Here is a 26959-nt window from a genome sequence, read left to right on the forward strand (position 1 = left end):
TGTAAAGATAATTGGAAAAAACTAAGACATCATTTGAAGAAATTGAGATCTACCAATAATGCCTTCGGAAGAAAGAAAGGAAGCAGCAGCAAATTCTGAATTTGTACATAAATGTGTTTAAATATTTTTTAAAAGGTTTTTCTGATAAAAAAAATAATTATTCTACACGATATATCACGCAAAGTGTTCGAGGAAATTGCACGAATTAATTCCCCCTTACTTTTTCCATTATCGGGGGACCAGACGTAGACTGGGGTTCCATCGCCACTTTGTGGATATTCCACATTATATGGCGAACGGCTATGGAGTGGAATTCCCTGTCTGCAGATATATTCCCTGAACGGTATAATATAACACGGGCCTTTTCTGAGACTGAATAGGCATTTTTAAGCGTGCTTGCTCCATCGTCGACTTAATTATCATTTTAATTTTTAATGAAAAAGTTAAAGTATACGTTTCATATCAAGTACTTTATTTATGTTATAAATACATAATTATTTTTTTATGATGTGACGAGACGAACTGGTCGTGCGCCTGTTGGAAAGCGATACGCCTGTCCATAACAGTTGCAGTGCCACTCAACGCTTTAAATCGCAAAGAGTAACTGCCACTGCGCCCGACACCCTAAGGGATAAGTTGACAGTCCCATGTGCCTGTTATTTCACCAGCACCCTTAACTTTCAAAACCGGAAATAAATACGTCCTCCCACAGCTGGACTGGCCGTATTTATTTCACATGTATAAAGAATCTATTCGTATAACCAATGATTTTATTTATCTAAGCAAAATCAATACGTTATCTCGAAGCAACATTTTCACTTTAAGTCATGACTCCTAAAGTTAATTGTAATCATAATTAACGTTACAACGTTAATGTTAACGCGTAATGAATGACGTCATAAGCGTACATAACATGAAATATAACTCTATGAATATTAAGATATAACTATAAATAAGATGTACATGCACAAATAAGAGATATAATGTATTTAATGTTAGTTGTACTGGTAACGATGATATATATGTACTTACTTGTTTAGCTCTTAAGTGCGAGAAAAATGCTAAGTTAATAAAGCGATACGTCTGCTGGTTTTTTTTTCCTGCAAACTGTTTGCGAGTACATTTTCGTATATTAATTCTTAGTGCGAATTTTCGTAAGTGTTTACGATTTTTTTTCTTATTATCCAAGAACCTAAGCTTATAATTCAATTTATCGTTAAAAATTAATTCCTATATACAAAAACTCATTCTCTATGATTCAACTACTGAACTTTTTTGTATAATAAGAAGTGACGCGACGAATTACCAGTAGTGCGCTGGTGGTAAACGATATGCCTGCCCAAGGTAGTTTAGAAGCAACTGGATAATAATAATAATAATAATAATAATAACATACAAATATGTCTCCCGGCCTGGGAATCGAACCTGGGACCTGTGTGTGGCAGTCCGGCATGATGATTGTTCGGTCACGGAGGCTGTTAAGTTGCAGTGCCACTGGGAGTATAAATACCAGTGGCGCTGTTTGATAGTCCTTCACGGTACTGAGTTTGCTGGTCTTATTACCTCATTCCATTTTCATCTGCCTCTATACTTTACACACCACATCAATGCATCGTATTGTCATTGTTAGAATGCAATATGCAAAATAAAAATGTGTTTTTATAGCGCACAAAGAGATATGTAGACGACTTATCACAAAAACAAATAATTCATCAGGAAGGTTTTTTAAGTGACCAATGTTTTAATCAATGAAAGCTCAGTTATTTTGGTTTGGGTCACCATTTTTGAAAATCAGCAATATGTGTAGTCGTGAATGTGATATAAGCTTCATTTTTGTTATGGAATTGTAACACATATTTATATAAACTATTTTTACGTTCGTCCACAACTTTACCTGATAAGGAAGTGAAGAACAAAAAGAAAAAGAAAAGATAAGTAACAAATTCCCAAAGGCACAAAAACTTGTCATAACAAAATTTGGACAACCCTAATGCCGGGAACTACTCCCAATACTCAAAGCCGGCCTGCCTTTGCCGAAAATTCCTTAAACTCAAGATGCCAGAACGTGCTCTAACTGCTACTTTAACGTACCATAATCTTGTAAGTAAAGATTTCAACTTTAGCCTTTGTAATCGGTATAAATTCTATCTAAAATAAAGGTTTTTGAACAAATCATGGTCATTGTATAATAAACACACACAACAGCCTTCTATGCACAACAGTATATCCTACTACAATGCTCCAGGACGTAGCCAGGAAGAGTTTGTCCAGGAAAGTACTGCCGTGTAAGTTACCTTATCGTAAAAGAAAAACCAACTACAGGGTAAAGTACGGGACGCTGAGGTCGCTCCCTGAAGTGTTCAGCTTTCTCAAGAGGAATTTTGCTTTAATTTTTTTTATATGTGAAAGACAGATGATTCCACTCCGCCTGATGTTAAATGGAAAGTGGAACGTGAAAGAACCTAGTGCAGTGTTGATACAATCACCATCCTCCACCCTGTGCCTCCTCCCAGCATGCCTAAAAGATGCCTTTTCACGCCTTGCTCATATCATAAAACGGAGAAAATTCATGAGCTAGAAGGCAGTTCCATTTGCCGACAGTACGACATAGAAAGATGCCACCAAACTTTTAATTGACGATGGAATACGTAACGCAAGGTTTAGTATGTATTCTGTTGAAATGCTAATAAATAAACAAATAACATAAATAATAATTTAACATTTATTTAATTTGTTGTACAATTATTTAACGTAGTATCGCGAAAACATTCTGTCTTAAAAAATATGTATGCGTTCTTTTTAGCACCTGCTAATGCGTATAGATATAAATATCTATGTAAATTAGGAGTTAATACACACAATCATATTTTTGAGGTCGTAAGCCAAGGACAATGTAGGAAAATGTAAACAGCCATCTTTGAAATGTTTCTATTTTTAAACAACGTTTACATTATGTATTGCAGCCTATAAATATTCCGTTTCCTCCTCACTAACCACCGCATCTCAAACCCTTAATAATCTTTATTTCATTGTTCCCTAAAGTAAATACGCGACTCTCTTGCTGATTATACGTACAGTGATTAAATCTTTAGCTCATATGATTCAAATTTAGGTCTCTACGTCAGTAATGGTAAGTTCAATTAAAGTTAGTACAATTGACACAGCTCAGAAAAGCATAGAGATAAACAGACCGGCACTAGAAATAAATACATGAATTGATTGGCGGAAGAAATTATTTAGCGTAAAAGGGCGTAAAGTATCTTTATTACCCAACAATAGAGTACAGTGCTTCTATTTTCTCAATGTCTTTGGGCAATCATAGGATTTCCGAATGCACATGAATATTAATATCGAATGGCCATTCATTAATAATAATAATTTTAATTTTAAAGAACACTCTTTATTGTTGTTTTGTTATGATTTCCGAGTGAGCTATATAGAGCTGTAACACCATTTCCCTATTTTTAATAACATTTACTCCACGTCAATAAGCAGTTAACAAAAACATAAAGTAAATAAAGTGTGCTTCTTTTCTAGACTAGAATCGTAACTAGAAATGAATATTTTTTCGGTTTGTTTTTCATTTCCGGCATGAATATTGATTATACGTTCTCCTTAGAAAAATTGGTTTCTTTACACCTTTTTTGTTTTTGTCTGTCCAAGATTTCCCGTTTATGTGCACATTGATTCGTCCACAAAGACAATATTTTTGCCATCGGCCCTCAACTTCTGAATTTCGCGAAGATACTTGATTCTTTTATGGCAAATATCACACTTTTCCATTAGGACCACGAAAACCCATATCCTTCAAGAATTTTCTTAATGTCTAGACAGCCTAGAAATTGGATAGCTTCAACCAACTTCGCTATTAATTTCCAAGGCAGTTCCTCTTAAAGCGTAAGTAATTGAAAATCATAAATCATGTTACGAATGACACAATAATGAAAATCGTCTAAATTTAAACAAAACGTATTATTGTTCTTTCGTACCTTTTTAGGTGACTGAAATTTTTCAACTGACTTATCTTTTTTATCATATTCTTTTAAAAAACTTTCTACCCTTGCACATCCCGAAAATATTTTTTTACAATAGCAACACATTTGTTTACATTTTTGGTAAAGTATCAAAAAGAGTATACAATATAAACTCAACGTAAAATTACAACCGCGTCGAAAAATATTCACAGACGATTTTTTGACAAATTGCGTAAGAACTGGCTTCCGAAAGTCGACCAAGTTCACCCTTGCTGTGTTTGATACACGTTAAGTATGTCAATGACATATTGGCAAAAAAATTGTAATTGCGGTTTACATCGTAACATATTGCACCTCGACTAGAAACTAACGAGTTAAGAAGTATTCAAGTTTGGTGTGCAACATTTTACAGCGCTCCTAACGGTCACAAGAAGAACTAACATTTTACACCACTGTTAGAAAACTATCCGTAGTATGACTATAATAAATATTATTTGTCACTAGGTGATGTATTTCTCGTGATTTTTTGTATAATATCAAATGACGGGACGAACAAGTTACGCGCCTGATGGTAAGCTACACGCCTGTCCATAACAGTTGCAGTGCCACTCTCACTCAGAGCTTTAAATCGCAAAGATGTGAGGCTCACTGCCAATGCGCCCGTCACCCTGAGACTAGTCCCACGTGCCTGTAATTTCACCAACACTCTTAGCCTTCAATTAACTGCCTCCGTGGCCGAACGGTTACCATGCTGGACTGCCACGCAGAGGACCCAGGTTCGATTCCCGGACCAGGAGAAATATTTGTATGGCCTACATTTATTTCTCTTGTCGGTGTAATTTGTGGTTGTGTATCTGTGTGTCCATGGCACCCGCGATACAGGGTTTCCCTAATTCGGGGCTATGACTGTGTACGCGTTAAAAAAACTCGATTAGTAAATATTATTCTAAATAGTGGTAAGCTACTTCACACAACTAACAAATTACAATTAACAAATGTTAAATGTAATTGTAAATTAAAAATTACAAATTCTCTAGAGGTATTACGTAATTATAAGTTAATGATTATTGCTACCAGTATCGTCCAAACTGATTAGGATTATTCAAATTTGGTGGCGCAATTGGTGCGCCTGGGACAGGCTAACTAAATATAATATATGTCACATGTAGCCACCAATCCTTCGACAATGCTGACGGTGCACACTGTCTCACAATGAAGCGCCGCTTATTCGCTCCCTACATAGGCTAAAAGACGTCACAAAAAAGAAAGACTGCTCCCGTAATTTTTTAATATACCAAAAAACATATTTCAACTTTAAAGACGAATCTACACGTTTTAAATCCTGAAAAAAATTTCATTTCCAAAATGCAGAAACCAACAACCCGACAGTGCATGATTTAATACTGCAATACAAAAAAATCTCCTCTTTTTTGTAGTCGGTTAAATATACTTAATCATTCTTATATGTTGATTATGATTACCTTGATTATGAACGCATTGCAAAGTCAAGTCATTTTGGGGTCGGAAGTCAAGGATAATGTAAACAGACATCTTTCAATAGAAACGTTTCTACTTTTATACAACATTTGCATATAGCTGTAAGTACATATTCCGTCCCCCTCATCACTGCCATATTGACGTGGTTGTTATTTTTCTTCAGTGCTCGACTCTTGAATATTGAACGGAAAGAACAAAATGTGTAAGAAAAAAAACTAAGAAAGTCAGTTTTTCTAATGCTTAGGTTTCCGCGATAACTAGATGGTCAGATAAAACGTTTGTTCGGGACAAATACAAGCAGAAACAAACATTTACAATCACATCACAAGGTACAACACAAAAGCACACAGAAAAGTACACTTTGATAATATGATCATATGTATATTTCGATACCTCCAATGAACACTACACTTTATTTTTTGGTAATTTTCTGTTATTTTTGTAAACAGCCATATTTATTTACTAATATTTCGCTCCAAGAATTTTGTGAAAAAAATAAAGAAACAAAAACAAATTCCGAAAAAAAAAACAGACGAATATAGTGAAGAAAAAAAAAGAAACAAAACAAAATATAAATATAACAGACCCAAACAATAAGTTGGCGTAAGTTCATTTCTCGATTTGTACAGAGAAACAACATTTTATATTGGTCATACCTATTTGCGACAGTGTGTTGAAATGGTCCGAAAATAACACTATTTTTGGGATGTAAATGTGACCGTGACCGTTTATTTGAAATAAATATATTTTTTTGTTATGATATGACTAACCAGTTGTGCGCCTTGTGGTAATAGACACGCCTGTCTATAAAAGTTAAACCACAAAGATCGGAGGCCTGCCATTGCACCCGTCACGCTGAGGCAAGTCCCATGTGCCTGTAATTTCACCAGCACCCGTAGCGCGTTTGTGCACTGCATCCGATTCGTATTCGTTCCAAACCTATACAAATACAAAAGACTATACAAATCTAGAAAACTCGGACCTATTTCGGATGTCGCTTGTGCAGTAAGTCCCATTGGAATTCGAGAAAATACTAACATCGCTTGTACACCTAGATATAAAAATATGATCCCAGTGACATTTCGGACCGTCATCTCTCGGATTCGGAACTGGGGGTCTACTCTCGACCTCCGTCCGACATCCGCCCGAAACAGTTACTGCCAAATAAGCAATACTTGACCAAATGAAAAGACGCGTGATGCGAATGAAGCTTCGTACTTGATACTTGTCTTTCAATTTTTTCGAATATTACTTATTTGACAGTAATTATTTCGGACGGATGTCGGACGGAGATCAGGAGTAGATCCCCAGATATGATTCGGACGGAGTGCGCAAACGCTCTTACCATTCAAAACTGGAAAGCAGTAATGTTCACATTACTGCTTCACGGCAGTAATAGGTAAGGTAGAAGTACTTCCTTGAACCGAACTCTTAAAAATTATTTTAATTAATTGTAGAGCTCTATCAATTGTATAATTATTGAAAAAAGTAACATCAATTATAATTGATGTTTCTTTTTCAATGTTTATTTTAATATTACGATAGCTTCCTTCACATTTGTTTTGCTTGGGTTAAGTTACAATGAATTAAATTTATACCTTTATCTCATGCAGTGTATTTATAACACATATTTTTTTTATACCAAAAACGTTAGATATAACTTTTTATTACATTTTGTTTTGAAGCGGCGTTTATGATTAAAATGACGAAACAGAGAGAAAAATACTGGTGTAGCAGCCAATAATTAAATTGCCAAAATCTGTGTTGTTTGTTACTAACAATTTATTTGATTATTATTCGCGCTAAACCAACACAACAAATGAGTAAATTTTTGTTAAATAGCCAATAAAGATTCTGACAGTAAGTATACATTTGATAAAGCGACATTTTAGTTTTATTGTTTTGTTTTCAACGTTTGACATGTCTCTAATAGAACGCATAACAACACGTATAGAATCATTCATAAGGCGAATACGTGCTTATAGGTGAATAAAATAAAATCTGCACCGCCAATTGTTTTTAGCTGACGCGGAACTTCAGTTGAAGAAGAAATGATACAACATAATGTCATCACATCAATGTGAATTACAATTCAATAATGTTATAATGCATTTGTCTGTGTTAAGCGTGACTATTGTCAAAAGAAACGAAAAACTTTATACGGTTATTACAAGGAATATATCATCCAGAAGATGACACAACCCGTGATAGTGACCCGTTTAGCTCTTCCAAATTGTTTCGATCAGATAGAATAGATATTGTAAATGATAAATGTGTACAAATGTTTATATAAAAAGAGCAACCCCTACAGTTTCTTGCTCATTCTTCTCAGGGAAAAAAGCTTTATAAATGAACAGTAGAATTACATTTACTTATTTATTTTTGTGCGGCTATGTAAACTGCGTAGCGGTTTTGAAGGCCGCTGGTGAAATTACAAGCACATGGGACTTGTCAACTTTTGTCTCAGAGTGACGGGCGCAGTGGCACTGCCACTATCTTTGCGATTTAAAGCTCTGCAACTATTATGGAAAAGCGTCAAGTCCATTGAATCGGGTTAATTAAGAAAGTAGGGGACTTTGCCACCCTTTGATGTCGAATGTTATCTTAAAATGTGAATGAGATTACTATTGAGATATCCCCATTACAAAAAAAATAAGAATCGCAGTGGTAGTGCCATTCAGAGCTTCGCGGTTTAATGGCTCCGAATGGCACGCTGAAGCTCTGAGTAGTACTGCAACTGCTATGGACGTGTCGCTTACAACCAGATGCGCGACTTGTTCGTCCCGTTGCTTCGTATCTTGGTAATTTCCTTACCTATGAAATAAAAATTATTTGACTTGACTTCAGATGATCTCAGTACAGAGTACCTACTAAAAAACCGACCTCAAAAGCCATTCATCCCCGAGTTTGCCTCCCTTAGAGGTACAATATTTTCTTCATTTTGCTTTGGGGTAATGCCGCCGACATCAATAGAATCTTTGTCCTGCAGAAACGTGCGGTTATTTACAATCTAGGCCCCAGAGTATCTTTGAAAGATAAGTTTAACTTACACTAGCGTCACAGTACATCTATGAAAATGTAATTTATGTTAAGAGGAATAGTAATCTCTTTATGAAAAATAGTGACAGACATAAAACATTAATACGAGGAATAAAAATAAACTAGCTGTTCTTGATAGTCGTCTTCACAAAGTGACAAATTCATTTAAAGGGGCAATGTATACGCTTCTTTAACAAGTTTCCGGTCGATATACAAAATTTACCATTCACGAGGTTTAAAACTATAGCGAAACAAAAACTTTATACTAAAGGTTATTATACAACTTCTGTGTACTTAGATGACGAAAATCCGTGGTAGTAACCCGTTTAGCTCATGGAGGCAGTCTCGATCTCTGATGTTTCAAAACAAAAAAAAATATTGTAAATATTGAATGTGTACAAAAGTTATTTACAAAGAGCAACCCCTAGAGTTTCTTGCTGATTCTTCTCAGGGGAATCTGCCTTACGAATGAGCGGTAGAGTATAACCAATGTGACCATTTCAAGTGTAATAATGCTTACCTATGAAATAAAGATTATTTTGATTTTGATTTTGATTTTCAAATTTAAATGGGATCACTACTGTTATCGTGCAACAAACATACAATAAAAAAATACAATCGAATTGAGAACCTCGTCCTTGCTTTGAGTCGGTTAAAAACAGAAGTCGTCTTGAAGCTTCGTCCGAAATGATTACAACAGAAAGCAAACACATAATATTGTTTTGAGTCGCGAACTAACGACATAGTCGTAAAAAAATCCTCGTATAAACCGAAAACCACAGACAATCACTGACGCAATTATCATAAATCAATTACTCACAAAAACTAAAATATTGTAGGAACAATAATAATTTGCGTACCATTAAATAGGACGTCACACTTGCGGTAATAATGTTCATCATCATTATCAACACATTACACGTCTCAACGTGCACATAGAGTGGATAATACCTCTCTCAGAAATACCGGAATGATTATAAACAAAAGTAAAAACATGTAATAGTTATATTTTTATTTACAATTTCAAAGTAACTAATTCTAAATGCATAAGTAGTTTTTCTGTTGTTCTCATCAAAAATGTCGTGTACACATCAAAAACGTAGCACAAAATGCAATACCGGTATTTCCGGTATTTCCACAATATACTCTGTCTATTGAGTTGACGCTTATGACCTTTCTCTCATAAACGTAAAATATACATTTGCTTTTTCATACCGAGTTAAATTACTTTGTTTTATTGGCAATTATCAAGGTCGTCAAACCATTATACGTCCAGCTTGTAATCACCAGTCTCCGCAAATAATATTTTGTCAACTATACGCGTCAAAAACGTCGCACAATTTGCAATACCGGTATTTCCACAATATATTCTGTTAATTGAGTTGACGCTTATGACCTTTCTCGCATTAACGTAAAATACACATCTGCTTTTTCGTACCAAGTTAAATTACTTTGTTTTGTTGGCAATCATCCTGGTCATCAAACCATTATACGTTCAGCTGTTAGTCACTAGTCTCCGCCAAGAAGACGGTGTACTTTGGACCACGCTGGTCCAATGCGGGTTGGTGACTTCACACGTTTTCCCAAGAACGTAAACCTACTTCGATATAAATCATATCATAATAACATGTAAGGAAAACTCCGTGACACGTGTACTGTAGCTGCAAAGCATTGCAACGAGCAATGTAGCATAACTTTATCATCTACAAGATAAGGTTATATTTATTTTAACAAATAATTAAAAAGAAAATGCCGTAAATGGCCCCGAGAGAGCCGTACTGCTCAGAGCGCAGCATGCAATGTATTATAGAACATATTCTCTATTAAATAAAGTAGAATTTTGTAATAATACCGCGTTGAGCAGCGCGATGCATCCTGTCCTCGTACGCAGCTTGTGCCGCCACGGACAATGCAAAGTGTAACTTACCTTCTCAATAATATAGGACTATATATCAAAAAGTATAATTTAAAAAAATAAAATATTTTAGAAATAGTTTCATTTCCTATTGATGACTCTATTTTTGTGATGAAAAGTATTTTTTTCTCCTTTTTACTAAAAGATGACATACGCGCCTAAGTGATATCCGATATTTTGATATCGAATAATCAAAACGAAACAATAGGTACAGTGCTTCTATTTTCTCTATGTCTCTCGACAAACTTTGTGTTTTGGCTGTCGTCGGGTTTTATTCACTTGCCCAACCAAAAGCAAACCTTTGGTACTGACTGGACGCTTTTAGTCAACTTGGAAGTATATACAGTAGCTATTACATTTTTTGTTATTTTTTAGCGGCTTTAATCCTATTTTACAATGGGAATTAAAGGCACAGACACGATTGATAATTTACAATTTGTACTTGTATTTTTTACAAGAAGCCGATACCTTCAAGAAAGACAACAATGGTTATATTCAAAAAGTCCAAAATGTATTTCTGTTGCTGCTTGTGATGTTTCAAATAGAACAGTAAAGAATATTTTAAAAGAACATGATAAAAAAGATAAATCAGTACCTTGAAATGATCTAAAAGAAGCACACTTTATTTACTTCATAATTTTTTGTTAACTTGCTTAATGACATACTTGGAGTAAATGTTATTAAAAATACGGAAATAATTTCACAGCTCTATATAGTTCACACGGAAATCAAAAGAAAACAACAATAAAGTACGTTGTTCAAAAATCAAGTTACTATTATAGATTTTAAATCTAATAATTAATGCGCATGGAAATTAATATTCTTGTGGATTCGGAAATCCGATGATTGCCAAGGGACATTGAGAAAATAGAAGCACTAAACTCTATTGTAGGGTAATAGAGACACTTTTTGGCTTTTTACGCTAAATAATGTTCCGCCAATCAATTCATGTATTTATTTCTAGTACCGGCCTGCATATCTCTATGCTTTTCTGAGCTGCGTCAATTGTACTAACTTTTAATTGAACTTACCATTACTGACGTAGAGACCTAAATTTGAATCATATGAGCTAAAGATATAATCACTGTACGTATATGTACATACTATTCTCGCACTCGTGAGTTACCACATTCTGCCGGATATCAGAAGAGTGTTAAAAACTCTTCGAATATATTTAGAGGCCTAATACCAAGTAATATCCAGATTGTAAAAGAAACTCGTGACCTGCAGTGGGACCTTTAAGACTTAGCCTATATTACACAAGTAAATACTGCTTAGTTCAAACACTTTGAAGAATTTATGCAAAATTTTAACAGTAATATCAGTAGCAGTAGAGTTGAAAGAGTTTGTCCAGGGAAGTACTGCAACCTTATCCATGTCTGCTGCCAAACAGTAACGTGAGTTTACTGCGTTTCGGTTTTGAAGGGTAAGAGTGCCGGTGAAATAGCAGGCATATGGGACGTGTCAACTACTGTCCCAAGGTGTCGGGCGCAGTGGCAGTGCCCGTCAGATCTTTGCGACTTTGGACCGGGGCATGTCGCTTACCAACAGACGCACGACTTGTTCTTTCCGACACTTGCTGTCATATAAATTGGTAACATAATAAAATTCTATAAACTTGAAATTCACCTGTTCGCGGTATAATAATAATGATGTTTTTAACCCTCGAAGCAAAAAGTGGCGAGTCATTTGGATCTCACTTATTCATACAAAAAACAAGAAGTACGATTGCGTGCTGAAGAATGAATTCCAACGCTAAGTCAAAGGTTTTGAGACAGGGTGAAGTACGATTGCCTAATATCCACCACCAAGGCTTAGGGATACCGAGCCGGCCAGCTCCGGAATGCCTCGGCAGCCTTAGCGATGCTTCGGCAGCCTTCGTGACGCTTCGGCAGGCTTCGGGATGCCAAGTGCAACTAAGTGGTATGCAGAGCGAGCAGGCATGCACAGTAGGACTAATCTGAAGAAAGGCCAGGTGCGAGTACGATGTCGCGTCGGAATGCTTCGACATGCTTAACGATGCCGCGGCATAATTGTCGTCAGTGTCCGCTTGTATGTAGGAATGCCGAAGAATCCCCTGTCGAACTATCCCGTCAGTGGGCGCCGTGCCTAACCCGCTCTTAGACACGACGACCCATGACCAACAGTACGTGTATGCAAAATTAAAAAATATAACTTAAAGGTCTAATTTACCATGCACGTGAGAATAATGATTTTATTCTACAACAGATGCTTTGTTGTTTGTTTTATTATCATACTCCCGAAATGTGCGGAAATGTGTTATTATGTTTATTCAACGAACGAAACAAAGGAATAAGATAAATCAACAAGTTAAATACTAGGGCTTAATTAAATGGTTCTAAAATGAAAACCGCTTGTTCCCAGTTGGTCTCCTATAAATAATCGTTAAGTTTTCAAACTACATAAAACAGTTTGTGATAGACAGCAGTTAAGTAAAAACCACTACAATATTACCAATTCATATTTAATGACGAAAATATTAAAAATTCCGATTGGATACAACGTACCACTTTGAAGCAACTGCAAATTAAAGTTGGCAATATGTAATAATGAAAAGCGTCTAGAAGTAAGTACGTACATAGTTGCTTTTGTGCTATAAAAGACCAATCATAATCAGTGTCATCTCTACGCTCAGTTGGACCCGAGCCAAGGTCCCCGCGATTCAAAAGGCCTTCTAGTACCTGTTCCAAACAGACCCGCGATCCATAAAGCCCCCTGATCCTTGATAGTAGACCAACCGATGATCCAACCTGACCTAATATTGCAACTTAGTTCTCCTGTTAGAGTGTGGCTATCAAAATAAACCATTTCTTTTTTTAATTCATATTTCAAAAGCAACGTAACAGACGAGGAGGGTTACATGTAGCGCCGTGATCCACCATTAGCTAATGACGGCTCTGTTCGTAATCATGATTTGCAATTTTTTCTTCTATTTTTAACAACAAACGAATGTTGTTTTATTCTTTAGCGATTAAGATTCTATTTCTGCAAGCAAATTAAACTCGTCATTACGCAATATTAGTTTTTTAAATATTATTTACGTCCACTTGCACTAAACTTAAGTACATTTTAAAGCAAAGCTTGTAAAAGACACTCTTAATACATTGTGTTAAGAGTATCATATCAATTTAAGCATTGGTTTAAGATGTACTTAAGGTTAGTACAAGTGGACATTAGTATCATACGACCAGCATTCTGACTACATAACCACCAGTTCGTCCAGGGTTTTACCTATTTCTGTCGCCAAACAGTAATGTGAGTATTACCGCGTTCCGGTTTTGAATGGTATGGGTGTTGTTGAAATTACAAGCACTTGGGACTTGGCAACTTATGTCTCAGGATACTGGCGCGGTAGCAGTGCCCGTCAAATCTTTGCAATTTAAAACTCTGAGTGGCACTGCAATGCTCTTGACCGGCAATGTCTCTTATCACCAGGCTCACGACTTGTTCGTCCCGTGACTTGGTATCATAAAATAGACTGTTAAAAGCGTTATCAACTTAACGATTTTGTCTGGAGATTAAGCGACATTTTGACATCAAATGCGACATTTTTTGGCACCTATTTAATTATTAGGTTTGAATCTTTTAAATCTTCTTTTTCTTTGTCCTGACTTTATTGTCATTTTTTTGGCGTCGGCCACCGGAGCGGCTCCGGGCGCCTTTGCGTAAGTTCAGGGTCTACATCCTACGTCATCGTATATCGTTGAACGTATCCAATCTAAGCAAATGTTCTGGGATCCACCGGGTCGTCTATTAGCGGTTCCAGTTTGCAGGGACAAGATTTTCTCATACGGTCGGCATCCCTACGCATTTCGTAGCTTTTTGTGTATAGGTATGTTATGCGAGTACTCCGACATTTGTGATCCGATTTCGATGAACCTCAATCCTATTCAAATTTGAAGAAAATATTCCACTTCTAAGGCCAATAAAGCTTGGCAATAAGATGTAATTCCACAAACTTCTGAGGTAGGTTTATTCTATAAAAATGTTATAATCTAACAAGGCGACGTCTCTTGCCTACCTGAGCATGCACATTTTAGTTACATGCTTAGTGTTTACCTATTTTGCGCCACTCTGATCCGTCATTATCATTTCATCTTTTTAACATTTAATATCAATTTATTTTAGCTAACTTTGAGAACGCGTTACGGAAAAAAATTAAAGCATCACAAAAAAAAATAGGCAAAATAGGCGCCTTGTCGTCGAGTTGCGGATACCAGCCCGTTGCACCAAGTACCAAAGCATCACAAGACACTAATACCTAGAATTAGGAAATCAAATGAAAAGAGGAGAACACAAAAGGAGAAAAAAGATATGGGAAATAAACAATATAACAATTCTCCCAACTAAACAATGATTGGATTAAAACTTATTTCACCTTAATCCGATTTAAGGTAATTTAATTAAATTCAATTAAACACCGCCTATTGGCTATCGGATTATAATCCCTTTACAACCAAGTTTAATTTAACTTTTAAATAACAAAACAAAACTTTTAGGACGCTAAGTTCAATTTCAAAATGTTAATTTTATTACGTCAATCGTGATTGACAACAACAAAAATCGTGTTTGTAAAAAAAATACTGTTTTTTGTCGTGTGCATTACTCTAAAGGTCAAAGTTCTCGCCCAAAATTGTCCAAAGCTCTTCAGCGATTTGCCACTACTCCTTCTCTAACTCATCATCCCGCCAAAGCCTTCTCGACCATCTCCACCCTGTCGCGTTCCATCCTCAGGTACCCAAGGTGTGACGACGTTCGCACACTTTTCGAGTTGCATCCGACTAACGCGGCCTGGTCAATCCCATTTAAGCGTGAAACGTGGTCGGGTCGGGACTGCGGCGGGTCTAATTCTGAGTATGTTTATGGCCGACAACACACCGAGCGTGTGCTCGGCTGGACGGGCGCACCCGCCCTCGGTGTGTTGTTCACCGCGGTCCCGACCCGACCCGACACTTTAAGTGTGTTTTGTGAGTTTAAGCTATTTTGCTCCCCACATCAACAATCCCAGTCATTGAACGCAAAGTTGTATTTCGCACTCTGTCAATGCATTTAAAGACCAGAATGCTACATTCCATCGCCCTATAGCAGATCTTGAATTTACTTCTGGAAGTTGGTCTCTTTTTCTTCTTTCGGTTTTTTTATAAGACGGGACGAACGAGTCGTGGGCAATAACAGTTGTAGTGCCACTCAGAGCTTTAAATTGCAAAGATCTGAGGGGCACTACCTACTATATATATGACGACTACATATATACATATAAGTTGACAAGTGTCATCAGCCTGTAATTTCACCAGCACACCTACCCTTCAAAACCGGAACGCAGTAACGCACACATTACTGCTTGATAGCCCATCCTAACATTCTGTGCACCGTAGGTTAGGATGGGCACGTAAAACATATCGATTAGTCGGCGCTTATAAAAAATCCAGTATTTCCTACCTATACCGATCTCTAAGAGAGACTAAGGTATACTGTAGTACTAAGTGTGTAGAAATGACGGATGATATCATGTTATTAAAATACTGTAATAGAAGTTATACGTCGTGTCTATTGTTAATATTCTATTATACCATATACACTATAGTGCTAGCAATATAATGAGTTGTTGGTTAATGGTTTCCGTTACAATCCTCGGTCCTAAGATCACCCAGCCGCATAAACAAAATTATAAATAATTACGTTGTTATTGGCATGTCTGACCTTCGAGTTTCCTTCTATAGTTAGTTGACTTGATTGAGAAAGAAAAATGAAGACATAAATCGAAAAATTCAGATTACTACTTTAAAGTACTGTTGCAATTAAGTGGAAATAAAACCTTCATGTATTTTGTATACAACAGTGCATTATGTATGAAAGAACAGGCAATTAGGTAATAGATATTGTAAATTATGATGACAATATTAAACAAGGAAAATTGTAAAATAAATACTTATAAGGTATAAAATTAGAATACTCTTCTAAGTTTTTGTGTTTCTATGTGTACGTATGCGTGTATATATTGATGAAAAGAGAAACATGTTTTCTAAACATTATTCTATTATTGATCATACAAAATACGTTATTTTATAATATCGGCGACTTGTCAACCATATTTTACAATTCGCAGTTAGATAAAATTACGTGATAAGTTTTGTCATTATCATTGAAAACATTGTGTTTAACATTTTTATTCAATTTTACGCTAAACTCAAATTTGGCGATGTTTTAAAGTTACTTCATGATCAAATAAAATAAAATAAAAACATAACATGTTATTATTATTAGCACAGGGTTTCCCTAGTGCGGGGCTATGATGAGTGTGTGCGTTATTATAGACACATGCACTTACAACATAAAATAGTAACAACCGTATTCTAATATATTTGAAGCAGTTAACAAGTTAGTCAATTTTAATTTTTTGCTTTTATTTTGTAATTGTTTAAATACACGTATCTTTCTTACGCCTGCTTAGAGGTGGAAGGGTGAGAGCCTGATTATGCTCATAGATAACACTGGTTAATCCTAGTACCAGACACCAGACTTTCTCAAACGAAACTATATTCATAACACGTGATATATAGGTATATATAAGTATAAGTTTCTTTATGATATTTGCACTTCAAAAGATATTTTCATATTAAGAAATTGAAAATGTAATTTGTAAAAGCTGTAAACAAAACCCCGCCGTTTTACCGAGTAACTTTGTTTTGAATCGCTAATTTTAATAGCATGACGTATTCAATTGGACGTCAAATGGCACGTCATGATACGATTTTAGATGAGAAAAAAGGTGAACGTTTTTTTAATGGTCAACGGCATGGAAACTGCCTATTTCTGTGAGGTCATAGTACAAATTTGACAAGCAATTCAACTTATGGGTTTAAACAGAATTGCTTTATGTTCTCTTATAGCAATTCTGATTGTATACAAAGTAAGTAATACAAAATATAAAGAAAAGTTTTCGTAGATTTCTCACAGATGGCCCAACGGCAAAAAAGTCGTCAAAAACCAAAAATAAAGATCTACCATAGGCACATACAAAAATTACTAAGGTCCGCTAGTTCGTAGCGTGGCTGAGTTGGCATAGCGTCTGACACGGTTTGCTAGAAGACATTGGTTTGAATTCAGTCCGGTCGAAGGATTTTTTTTAGTGTTCTATTATTGTATTAATAATTATACCAAATAGTGGAGCAATTTCACAAAAAATAATTGAATATCATGGTGGTCAAATATCGTGCCATTCAATAAACTATAAAATTACAATTATTAGAGCGACATCTCTAGTCAGCTGCTGGTAGCTGTAACGGTGCCTGGCTGAGTGAAGAAAAGCTTTCACCAATTTCTCACAAATGGCGCTGCGGCAAAAACATCGTTAAAAACCAAAAACAGAGATCTGCAACAAGCACATAAAAAAATCCGTGAGGTCCGCTAGTTCATCCCGTGGCTTCGATAGCATAGCGTCTGACACGGTTTGCTGGAAGACGTTGATTCGAATCCAGCCGGATCGAAGGAATTTTTTCTTAGTATTAAGATATAATAATCTTTGTATTAATAATGGAGTAATAAAGTAGTAGTAAAATTGATGAATAGTAGTAAAATTGACAAAAATAATTAAATATCATGGTGGTCAAATATCGTGACGTGACATTTAATAACCTTAACAATTCTACGTAATAAATACAATTTACATTACATTCTATCGTAAAGCATCAATAATACAGTGAAAGAGACTTGTGTATACTCAATGAACTGCTCTTTAACAAGCACATTCATTTTTTAATAAGCCGGCAGGTTATGAGCATTTGTGTTTTATTACAGGTGCATTAAATACCATTTTTAGCCGCAGCGTCGAAACATCAATGATGTCAGTTTCCTAATGAGCGTCGCCAACAGTATTATTGATTGACCAGAAATTGTTGCCACATATAAAGCTACGTTACTAACTAAGTACTAACTAACTAACCTGTCGCATTAAGGTGCTTACAGATTTGCTCGATTTTTTGACCACTGACACCTGTTGATCTACAAAAAATGCGTTATCGAAGTCTGCTTCTTACGCATTTACTCGATTTTGTTCAGCAAAATTCGATGTCGAACTTCTGTTGTTTACAAATTTACTCGTTTTGTTTGATCACAAGCTTCGATCATCCAAAAATCGAGCAAATCTGTGGGCACCTTACAGTCGGCCATCACCTTTACAAGTGCCGTTTGCTAGAACTAATTATAGACAAAACACGTACCTGGTGCATGCGTTTAGACTTTTTAATAATACATCACTAGATTTTAATTATTCTGTACAAACATAGACACAGACAGGTGAGAAATGACCAAACGTCACTTCAACACATCACGCGACTAGAGTACCTATGTACTTAACTATTTTGTATATTTTGTCTATTATTTTTGGTTTTGTCCTTTTGGTATTTGGTATTTGATGTATTTGCCAGTTTTTGTGTAATTGTATTTCTTATGTTATTTGCTTAATACGGAAATTCGTTAATGGCATTTGATTACTCACTTTTAAATATCTACAAATGTAATAACCGTAAATTTTTCTAAAATGCAAGAGAGATATTAACATTTATTTTCTTGAATATCAAGTTTTTACTACAAGGATATATATTATATTTTTTATTAAAATTTTTCACTACTTTGTTATTATTATTGATACAAAAATCGAACGAACACAAAATTAATTTTTTGATCCAACTGGACATGAACCAGTGTCTGTTGTCTAACCGTGGCTACTCGGCTGTCGAGTCGAATCGGTGGAATTGTTCTTTGTGTTTGTTCGAAGACTTATTCAACTACGAAACGCGCAATGCTCGGAGTTTCTCTGTAAAACGAATATGAAATGAGGCTATCCGAGAGAGAACCAAAGTCTGGTAGAATAACCAAGCTGAAGTAGCAGTGAGCTGACCATATTTGTCGAAGAACCGATAACGAGTGGCGACCACAACTCTGGTCAAATGGAGTGACTATCTGCGAAAGGCTGCTGGCGGCAGACGGATGCGACAAGCTGAAGACCGGGCAAATTGGCGCACATAGAGAGAGACCTATTCATGTCCAGTTGTGGACTGCTATAAGCTGATAATGATGAAGAGACTAGAAGCACTTTCTAATTTTAAATACATATCATGATTCTCAATCGGTAAGCGCTTTTTGATAAGTACCCTATGATACGATGTACGATATACGTACATAATGGTACCGAGATATTTTGTACTTCACAGATATAAATCACGAGAGTTCCCCAGGGAGCGGATTTTAGGCCCGAGTTAGCCACCCTGTTGTAGCCCAAAGTAATTAGTTTCTAAACCTTTAATATGCAGTATTAACGACATTCACGACATTTTTCTTCGCCGCTAACGGTAATTTAAGTATATTTCAAGTTACATTAATTGCACGTCATTGTTAAGTGTGGGAGAAGCCATACGGCGATTCATATTTTCGGAACCGTAATCATTATTTTCTTTGTTTGAAATTGGTTATTTACCATCTGGCTAAAGTTTTTTGTAAATGATTCCTTGATTGCGTGACGCATTTATTCATGATTTCTCACTTTATCTTCATTGTATGTTAATTTTGTTGAAGGTTTTAATTGAAGTAATTTTTTACTTATGTCGTCAATAACGCAGTAGTTTTGTATCAGAATTCAGCCCATCAGAGAAACCCTAAGCATAGCAAAGATGGAACATTTAAATATTGTATAATATATAAAACTAAAATGTCTCGTTATGCCGCACCACTAAAACTATATACAAAGTTTTCCTGTTACAAAAAAAAGTAATATCAACTTATAAGTTCCTATGGGAACTCGTAGAAGTTGTAAATTGCAATGGCAAGAAGAATAGACGTTCGTCATTTTTGTAACAACATAAGAAACTATATTTCACTTGTAATATTATAAGTAGCGGAGTTCCTTGTGAAATCGTTCGTCCAACGGAAATACTGCCACATTACCTATGTCTCTCGCCGCGCGGTAATATAATAATTACTATGTTCCGGATTTGTAGGGTAAGAATTCTGGTGACATTACACATGGGACTTGTCAACTTATGCCTGACGAATGCACTGTTTTTCAAATCTTTCCAATCAAAGCTCTTAGTGGCACTACAACTGCAATGGACAGACGTGTCGCTTGCCAGCAAACGCGCGACTTGTTCATTGCGTCTCTTGGTATTAGAAATAATAATAACCACACACTAGCCTAATATCTAGACGATCCCTTGAGAATATCTACGTTTCGTCGTTCGGGACATACAACACCAGGCACTTTATCAACTGCTTAGATATTCGTATAGAAACAAAACGTCAGGCATGCAAATTAGTGACAACCGACAACACAAGACTTGAAACTCTCACCGCATCTAGTTTATCAAAATATTTATATGAACAGAAAGACACAAGGAATAATAATAATAAACAAAATATTTTAGAATAAAACTTCTGTAAATGATAATTCCATAAATGATAATTTTATTAATGATAATTTTGTAAATGATAATTCTATAAATGATAACTGAATAAATGATAATCACCAATAACGGCAAATGGCTAAGTCAAACGACGAGTAAGAATAATGTGCTGACAACCACTCCAATTACCTGATCTCAAGCCAGGCAATTCTCGGTACCAAAAAAGGGAAAATGACTCCGGGGACTACACTGAACACCCAGACCAGAACCAAGTTTAAAAAAAAAGAATTTTTTTTTAGGAAATGAAACTTTTTTCCGGATTTAAGTCGCGTATATTTGTTTTTTTTTTTTTTTTCAAACAAACCAACGCTTCGGGCCCTTTACAAGTCGTGTAATAATCGCAAAAACCTAAGTATTCAATGTAAAACTGTTTATTTATAAAAAAAAATTAAACTTGTCTGACCACAAAAACTAAAGTTGAAATCTTTACCTATGTGGTACTTCACGTTTGTTACGGTACAGTTACAACAGACAATTACTATGTTTTTGTGCATACATCATCGCTTATTTTGGTTTGATCGAAGGCAAGATTACTTAGATTAGATATTACGTTTGAAGTTTACTTTATGTTTTTATTTGCAATTTTTTCTACAATAGTTGCGTTTCTCAAATTGGCAATGGGCTCATATAACAAATCGCTGGGCCACTGAGGTCCTGAGACACGCATCCGACGGCTCCCCGCAACCTTCACAAGGACGTTGACCCAACCATAAATAGGCGTGTCTTATACTGGATTTCTTTAAAGTTGCGTAGTTAACAATACAAAACATAAAAAGAATGTTAGTAATTTTAAGCCACTTTACGCATTTTCTAGAAACTGGTGTTTGTTGAAGGCTGTGTTTACAAGTCACCATGCCATCACCCTTGGGAATGACAGATAGAATCAATTACTTACCAGATTACAAAAATTGTATGAGAGAAATAAGATGAAAAAACATACACATTATCGATATACAATTTAAACTTCATATAGATTAACAACAATATTAATATAACGTTTCATATAAATTCTAGACTTAAAATTGTTAAACGAAAACCGAAGAATATTGAAATCACGTACCGACACGAATGCGACAAGAAGCCGTACCGTAAAGGACCCCCCACATTTGACACTGAGACGCATTAACCCTTTCAGAAAAAGCATTATCAAGATTCGTGTAACAGGAGCGAAAAAGTCGTGCGTGTCACGTCTGTCGGAGCGGTCCGAGGGGAAACGACTTTTTCGCCCTTATTGCATACACTTTTTCTGACCAACTCAAACCGATTCTGTATAAATAAGTGTAGTAGCTTCTTCAAGAGTAGTAAACTGTCTATAAGTGCTGAATGCAAACTACAGTCTCTAGGACATATATATAATGCGTAACGACTTTGTACTTACTGTTATTACTTACTCGTTCATGTACCAACATTTGCTGCTTGTAACGCTGAAAACGAGGCAAGTGAAGAATGCTAAATAAATTGACGCAATATTTTGTCATCAACGCCCGATTATTGGCTTGAGCCGCCATAGGTAAATGTAAGCTGGCCTTAACAACTTCCAACTTCCAGCAAAAGATGGCACCACTAGAAGAATTCAAATTAAGAAGCCGTAGTTGTGTAATATCAGAACTGTTACCCGCTCATTTATTTATGGAATACAAATAATTAATCAACTGAAAATAAATATTCATTTTTATGACTGCGATCCCTACATTAACTGGAAAAAAAGCTGATAATCTATAAACAGCTCAACGAAAACCATCAAAGAATCACCCGATTTAATTACTGTATACCGAATAAAAAATACTAGGCACAAAGATACACAGACCAAGATTTCAAATATGTAACTCCCTCTTTATACGTCGGGGGTTAAAAATAACCCAGCACAAAAAGAACACGAGAGGCTATTTCTCATTTCAGTGCCAATCATTGAGGAATTCCCATGATCACGAACAATCTAAAACAAGTTACGCTGTGACGTCAATCTTTGCGTTGCTTCGGGTGGCAGTGAACATTGAACCGGAGTTTTTTATTACTTTGTTTTTATAAAGACAATGTAAGACGTTGAAGGAAGTGATTGAGATATGTCAGGAACATATCGGAGCGTGGAATACTCTCCGATTACCTCATTGATTATACGTAAATCTAGTGTTTTAAAGGTTCTTTGAGATGCATATCTTTAATCGCAATAGAGCTCCTTGTGAAAGAGTTCATCCAAGGAAGTACTGCTACCATTTCTGCCGCTAAGCAGTAATTACAGTAATTACTGCGTTCCGGTTTAAAAAATGCATATTTAAAATTATACAAATTGCAGTTCCCTGAGCTGGATGTAAATTTACTCGGTTGAAAAACCGCACATTCAAGTTGTCACGTCATCCAGACCATCCAGTTGCAGAGTCTGTTACCATTTGGTAAAACGTTACCACTATAATATAGCAACGGCCTCAAAAAAAGACAGATAATTAATAATTACATTTTATTTCTTTTGCGATTGTAACTCTTACGCCAAAACATATGGAACAAATAATCATGCTAACGGCAGTAATGCTAATTTTACTGCGTGACGATTTTAAGGGGCAAAGGTGCTGGTGAAATTACAGGCACATGGGACTTGTCAACTTATGTCTCAAGGTTTCTGGCGCAGTGGCAGTGCCCCTCAGAGCTTTGCGATTTAAAACTGTGAGTGGCACTGCAACTGTTATGGACAGGCAAAAAATGTAATTTTCTCAGAAGTGGCCTTATTACGCCAAGAATGCGAAACAATTAACAAGACTTTTTTATAATACCAAATGAAGGGACGAATAAGTCCTGCGCCTGACGGTAAGCTACACGCCTGTCCATAACAGTTGCAATGCCACTCAAAGCTTTAAATAGCAAAGATCTGAGGGGTACTGCCACTTCCCCCGTCACCCTGGGACATAAGTTGACAAGTCCCGTGTGCCTGAAGTCACGGTTTTTATTGGAAAGAGGATACCTCAGTATACAAACGTGCGCTTGCATCGATGCAAACGCAGGACTGCATCGATACAGTCGCTTATGTTGAATAATAATGTACGAAAAATCTGTATAGGTGTATGCACCATATTTTGTTTTGTTAATTGTAAATTTAAAAGTCAAATTAATGAATGCTATAAATTAATACATTATAAATAAAAGTCGCAGTGTGTAACCGCTCTAAAAATGGCAAACTAAGGGATGAATCCGGTTGGCGGTAACCGATTTCAATAAATCTTGGTAAATATATTTTTCTAAATAAGAAAGTTATATTTTTCAACTTCACCTCGATCACTATTAAAATTGTATGGTTATATAGGCCCTCTTGGGATGAGTATTATGTATTGTTTTTTAGTTATTAGTTTTTATAGGGAGTGTTTCGTATTAATTGTACCTTTTCTTGATATCATTTTATTTGTTAGTCTTTTCTTTTCCTCTTTTAATAATTCGCTGTGGCTAGGCTGCAATATTTGCGATTATATACAATATATAGTATAACATTAATTGAAATTTTTATTGGACAATACACAATAAAACTAGGACTAAATTATATGAATAATATTAGGTCCCTGCGGTAATCTACCCAAGATGCTGACAGCGTTTCCCCTTTGTATGGCTATGCTAATGCGTTGGGCAAGGTAGCTGCCCTGTATGTTAGATATGATATATAATGTCTACATACAACCACTCCATCTACGAACGAAGTTGTGACAAAAAAATCTGATTTTAGTTTCAACAGATCATTAAATTTATACAAAATAAAGTAAATGTATGTGTAAAATTACGGAATATCTATATTATTACATTTTTGCACACACGATGCCTCTATGACTGGAGTTTATTGTAATTAGAAGCAAATACTTCGCAGACCCAAGTTAAAAATATCTGCGTTCATTTCAAAAACAAGTTTCCATTTATTACGAGCAAACGTTAAGCCGGTTTTTTTACATTGCTGGCTTTTATAGAACATTCCTTATCATGATATACATATAGCTACGTACAGGATCATATTGGTCCATTTAATACAATCAAACTAAGTATGTCGCACTTAAAACTAAATAATGTAGTAACTCAAAAATAGTGGAACACATGAAGCGTTTCGCTTCCACATTTATAAAGCGAACAGCTGAGGAGTGGAATTCCCTGCCTTCAGACTTATTCCGTGAACTTTCACGATTTTACACATTATTTCATTTTTAATTCGTGACTTAATCACGTTTAAAACATATTTTATTTACCTCGACGTTTTGGCCATATTGTGACGTCCACGGACTCGAAGGGATGTCCCTTGAATGTACGTGATTATTCCCTGAACGGTATAAATTGGGCCTTTTCAAGGCGAGAATGAATAGGCGTTATTTTAAAAAAAATATTTAAATTTACCTGAGCTAGATGTAAATTTTTCCGGTTCAAAAACCGCACATTCTAGTTGTCACGTCATTCAGACCGGTTTCTGAATCCATTACCATTTGGTAAAACGTTACCACTATATTAATATAGCAAATGGCCACGATAATTAATAATTAAATTTTATTTCTTTTGCGATTCGTACACCAAAACACATAGGAACAATTAATTATGTTAACAGCAGTAATGCTCACGTTACTGCGTGACGGTTTTGAAGGGCAAGGGCGCTGGTGAAATTACAGGCACATGGGACTTGTCAGATTAGAATCAGAGACATGAACACTGGAAGCCGCTGACGGGCAAATATTGACACCTTTGAAGTGTAGTGCTGGCGCAGAATGTTAAGGGTACCGTGGACAGTACAATGGTACAATGTCTCTGTACTATATAAAGAATGCACAGCGTTTGTCTTCAACTTGCATGCAGCATGTGATACGCTATTTTGGTCACGTGACACGTAGAAATGCTTATAACCTGGAACGTTTAATGGTGACAGGGAAGATGGAGAGAAAGAGATCTAGGGGCGGGAATCCTAAAAGGTTGTCGGATCAGATCTCCAAACAACTGAAGCTACCAGTCAGCGCCGCACTACATTTTACGAAGTGGAATCACGATCCTCAATAGTGAGGAAGCAATTAAGAAGAAGGGACTTGTCAACTTATGTCTCAGAGTGACAAGTGTAGTGGCAGTGCCCCTCAGATTTTTGCGAATTAAAGCTCTGATTAGCATTACAATTATTGTGCGTATAGCTTACCACCGGCGCTTGTGAATAATAATCATAATAATGTGCATTCCCTGTATACATCCGACACTCACTCGGCTAAAGCCCATTGAAAAGCAGCGTCACAGCCTAGTCTTGGTTGTGACTTTAGCTGAATGGGAATGGGATATTATTGCATACGCCACACCCGCACACATCTCAGTACAGTCTTATGTAACTTGTTGTTTAAACGTTGTTGCGCTGTTTTTTGTATTATTTCTGTTTTTATTCATATTTTTTTGTGCCTTTTTTATAATATGGCGTTCCAATAACTAGTTTCTATTTCTGTACTATGAGTAACAGAGTAACAAAATTCATAACACCCAAATTAGAACCAATTTAGAAACAACCAATTTAGAAAAGATACTTTCGCAAATCCACTTCGTTTAGCATCCACAGTATAAACCGTTCTTAAAAAAACCGAGATATTCAAAAAAAATTATGATAATATAAGCGACGGGACGAACAAGTTCTGCGCCTGTTGGTAAGCGACACGTCTATCCATGCAGTGCCACTCAATCACAAAAGATCTGAGGGGCACTGCCACTGCGTACTTCACCCTGAGACATATTGACAATTCCCATATGCCTGTAATTTCACCAACAACCTTACAATTTCAGACGGACCAATTTTTAGTAATAAGTGTGGTTATAAAATAAAACAGACATTATAAGAACGTAACAAATTTAAGAGAAGACGAAGTTTTAGTTAAGCGAGATAAAATATTATGTGTAAAACATCTCAAAATGTTAAGTTTTACTTTATAACCTTTTTAACAGTGAAGTTGAATGTGTCTAAAAATCGAACTATTCAATTCAAATTCAATATTTTATTTCCAATTATTCATTCATATTCCTTAGTGCTACAAAGAAAAACTTACCTACTAATATTAGTAATTACATGTTATAAATTGTAT

The 26959-nt window shown here is 35.8% G+C and overlaps 1 protein-coding gene across 1 annotated transcript in view; it reads right to left on the reverse strand.

The window, feature by feature from the left end:
* LOC113232653 (ABC transporter G family member 20) overlaps positions 1-26959 on the reverse strand; it is a 178719-nt gene that overhangs the window by 151233 nt on the left and 527 nt on the right. The window lies entirely within an intron of this gene.

This window comes from Hyposmocoma kahamanoa, unplaced genomic scaffold (genome assembly GCF_003589595.1).
Source record: "Hyposmocoma kahamanoa isolate Upper Pololo Valley unplaced genomic scaffold, ASM358959v1 76, whole genome shotgun sequence".
NCBI classification, from domain to species: Eukaryota; Metazoa; Arthropoda; class Insecta; order Lepidoptera; family Cosmopterigidae; genus Hyposmocoma; species Hyposmocoma kahamanoa.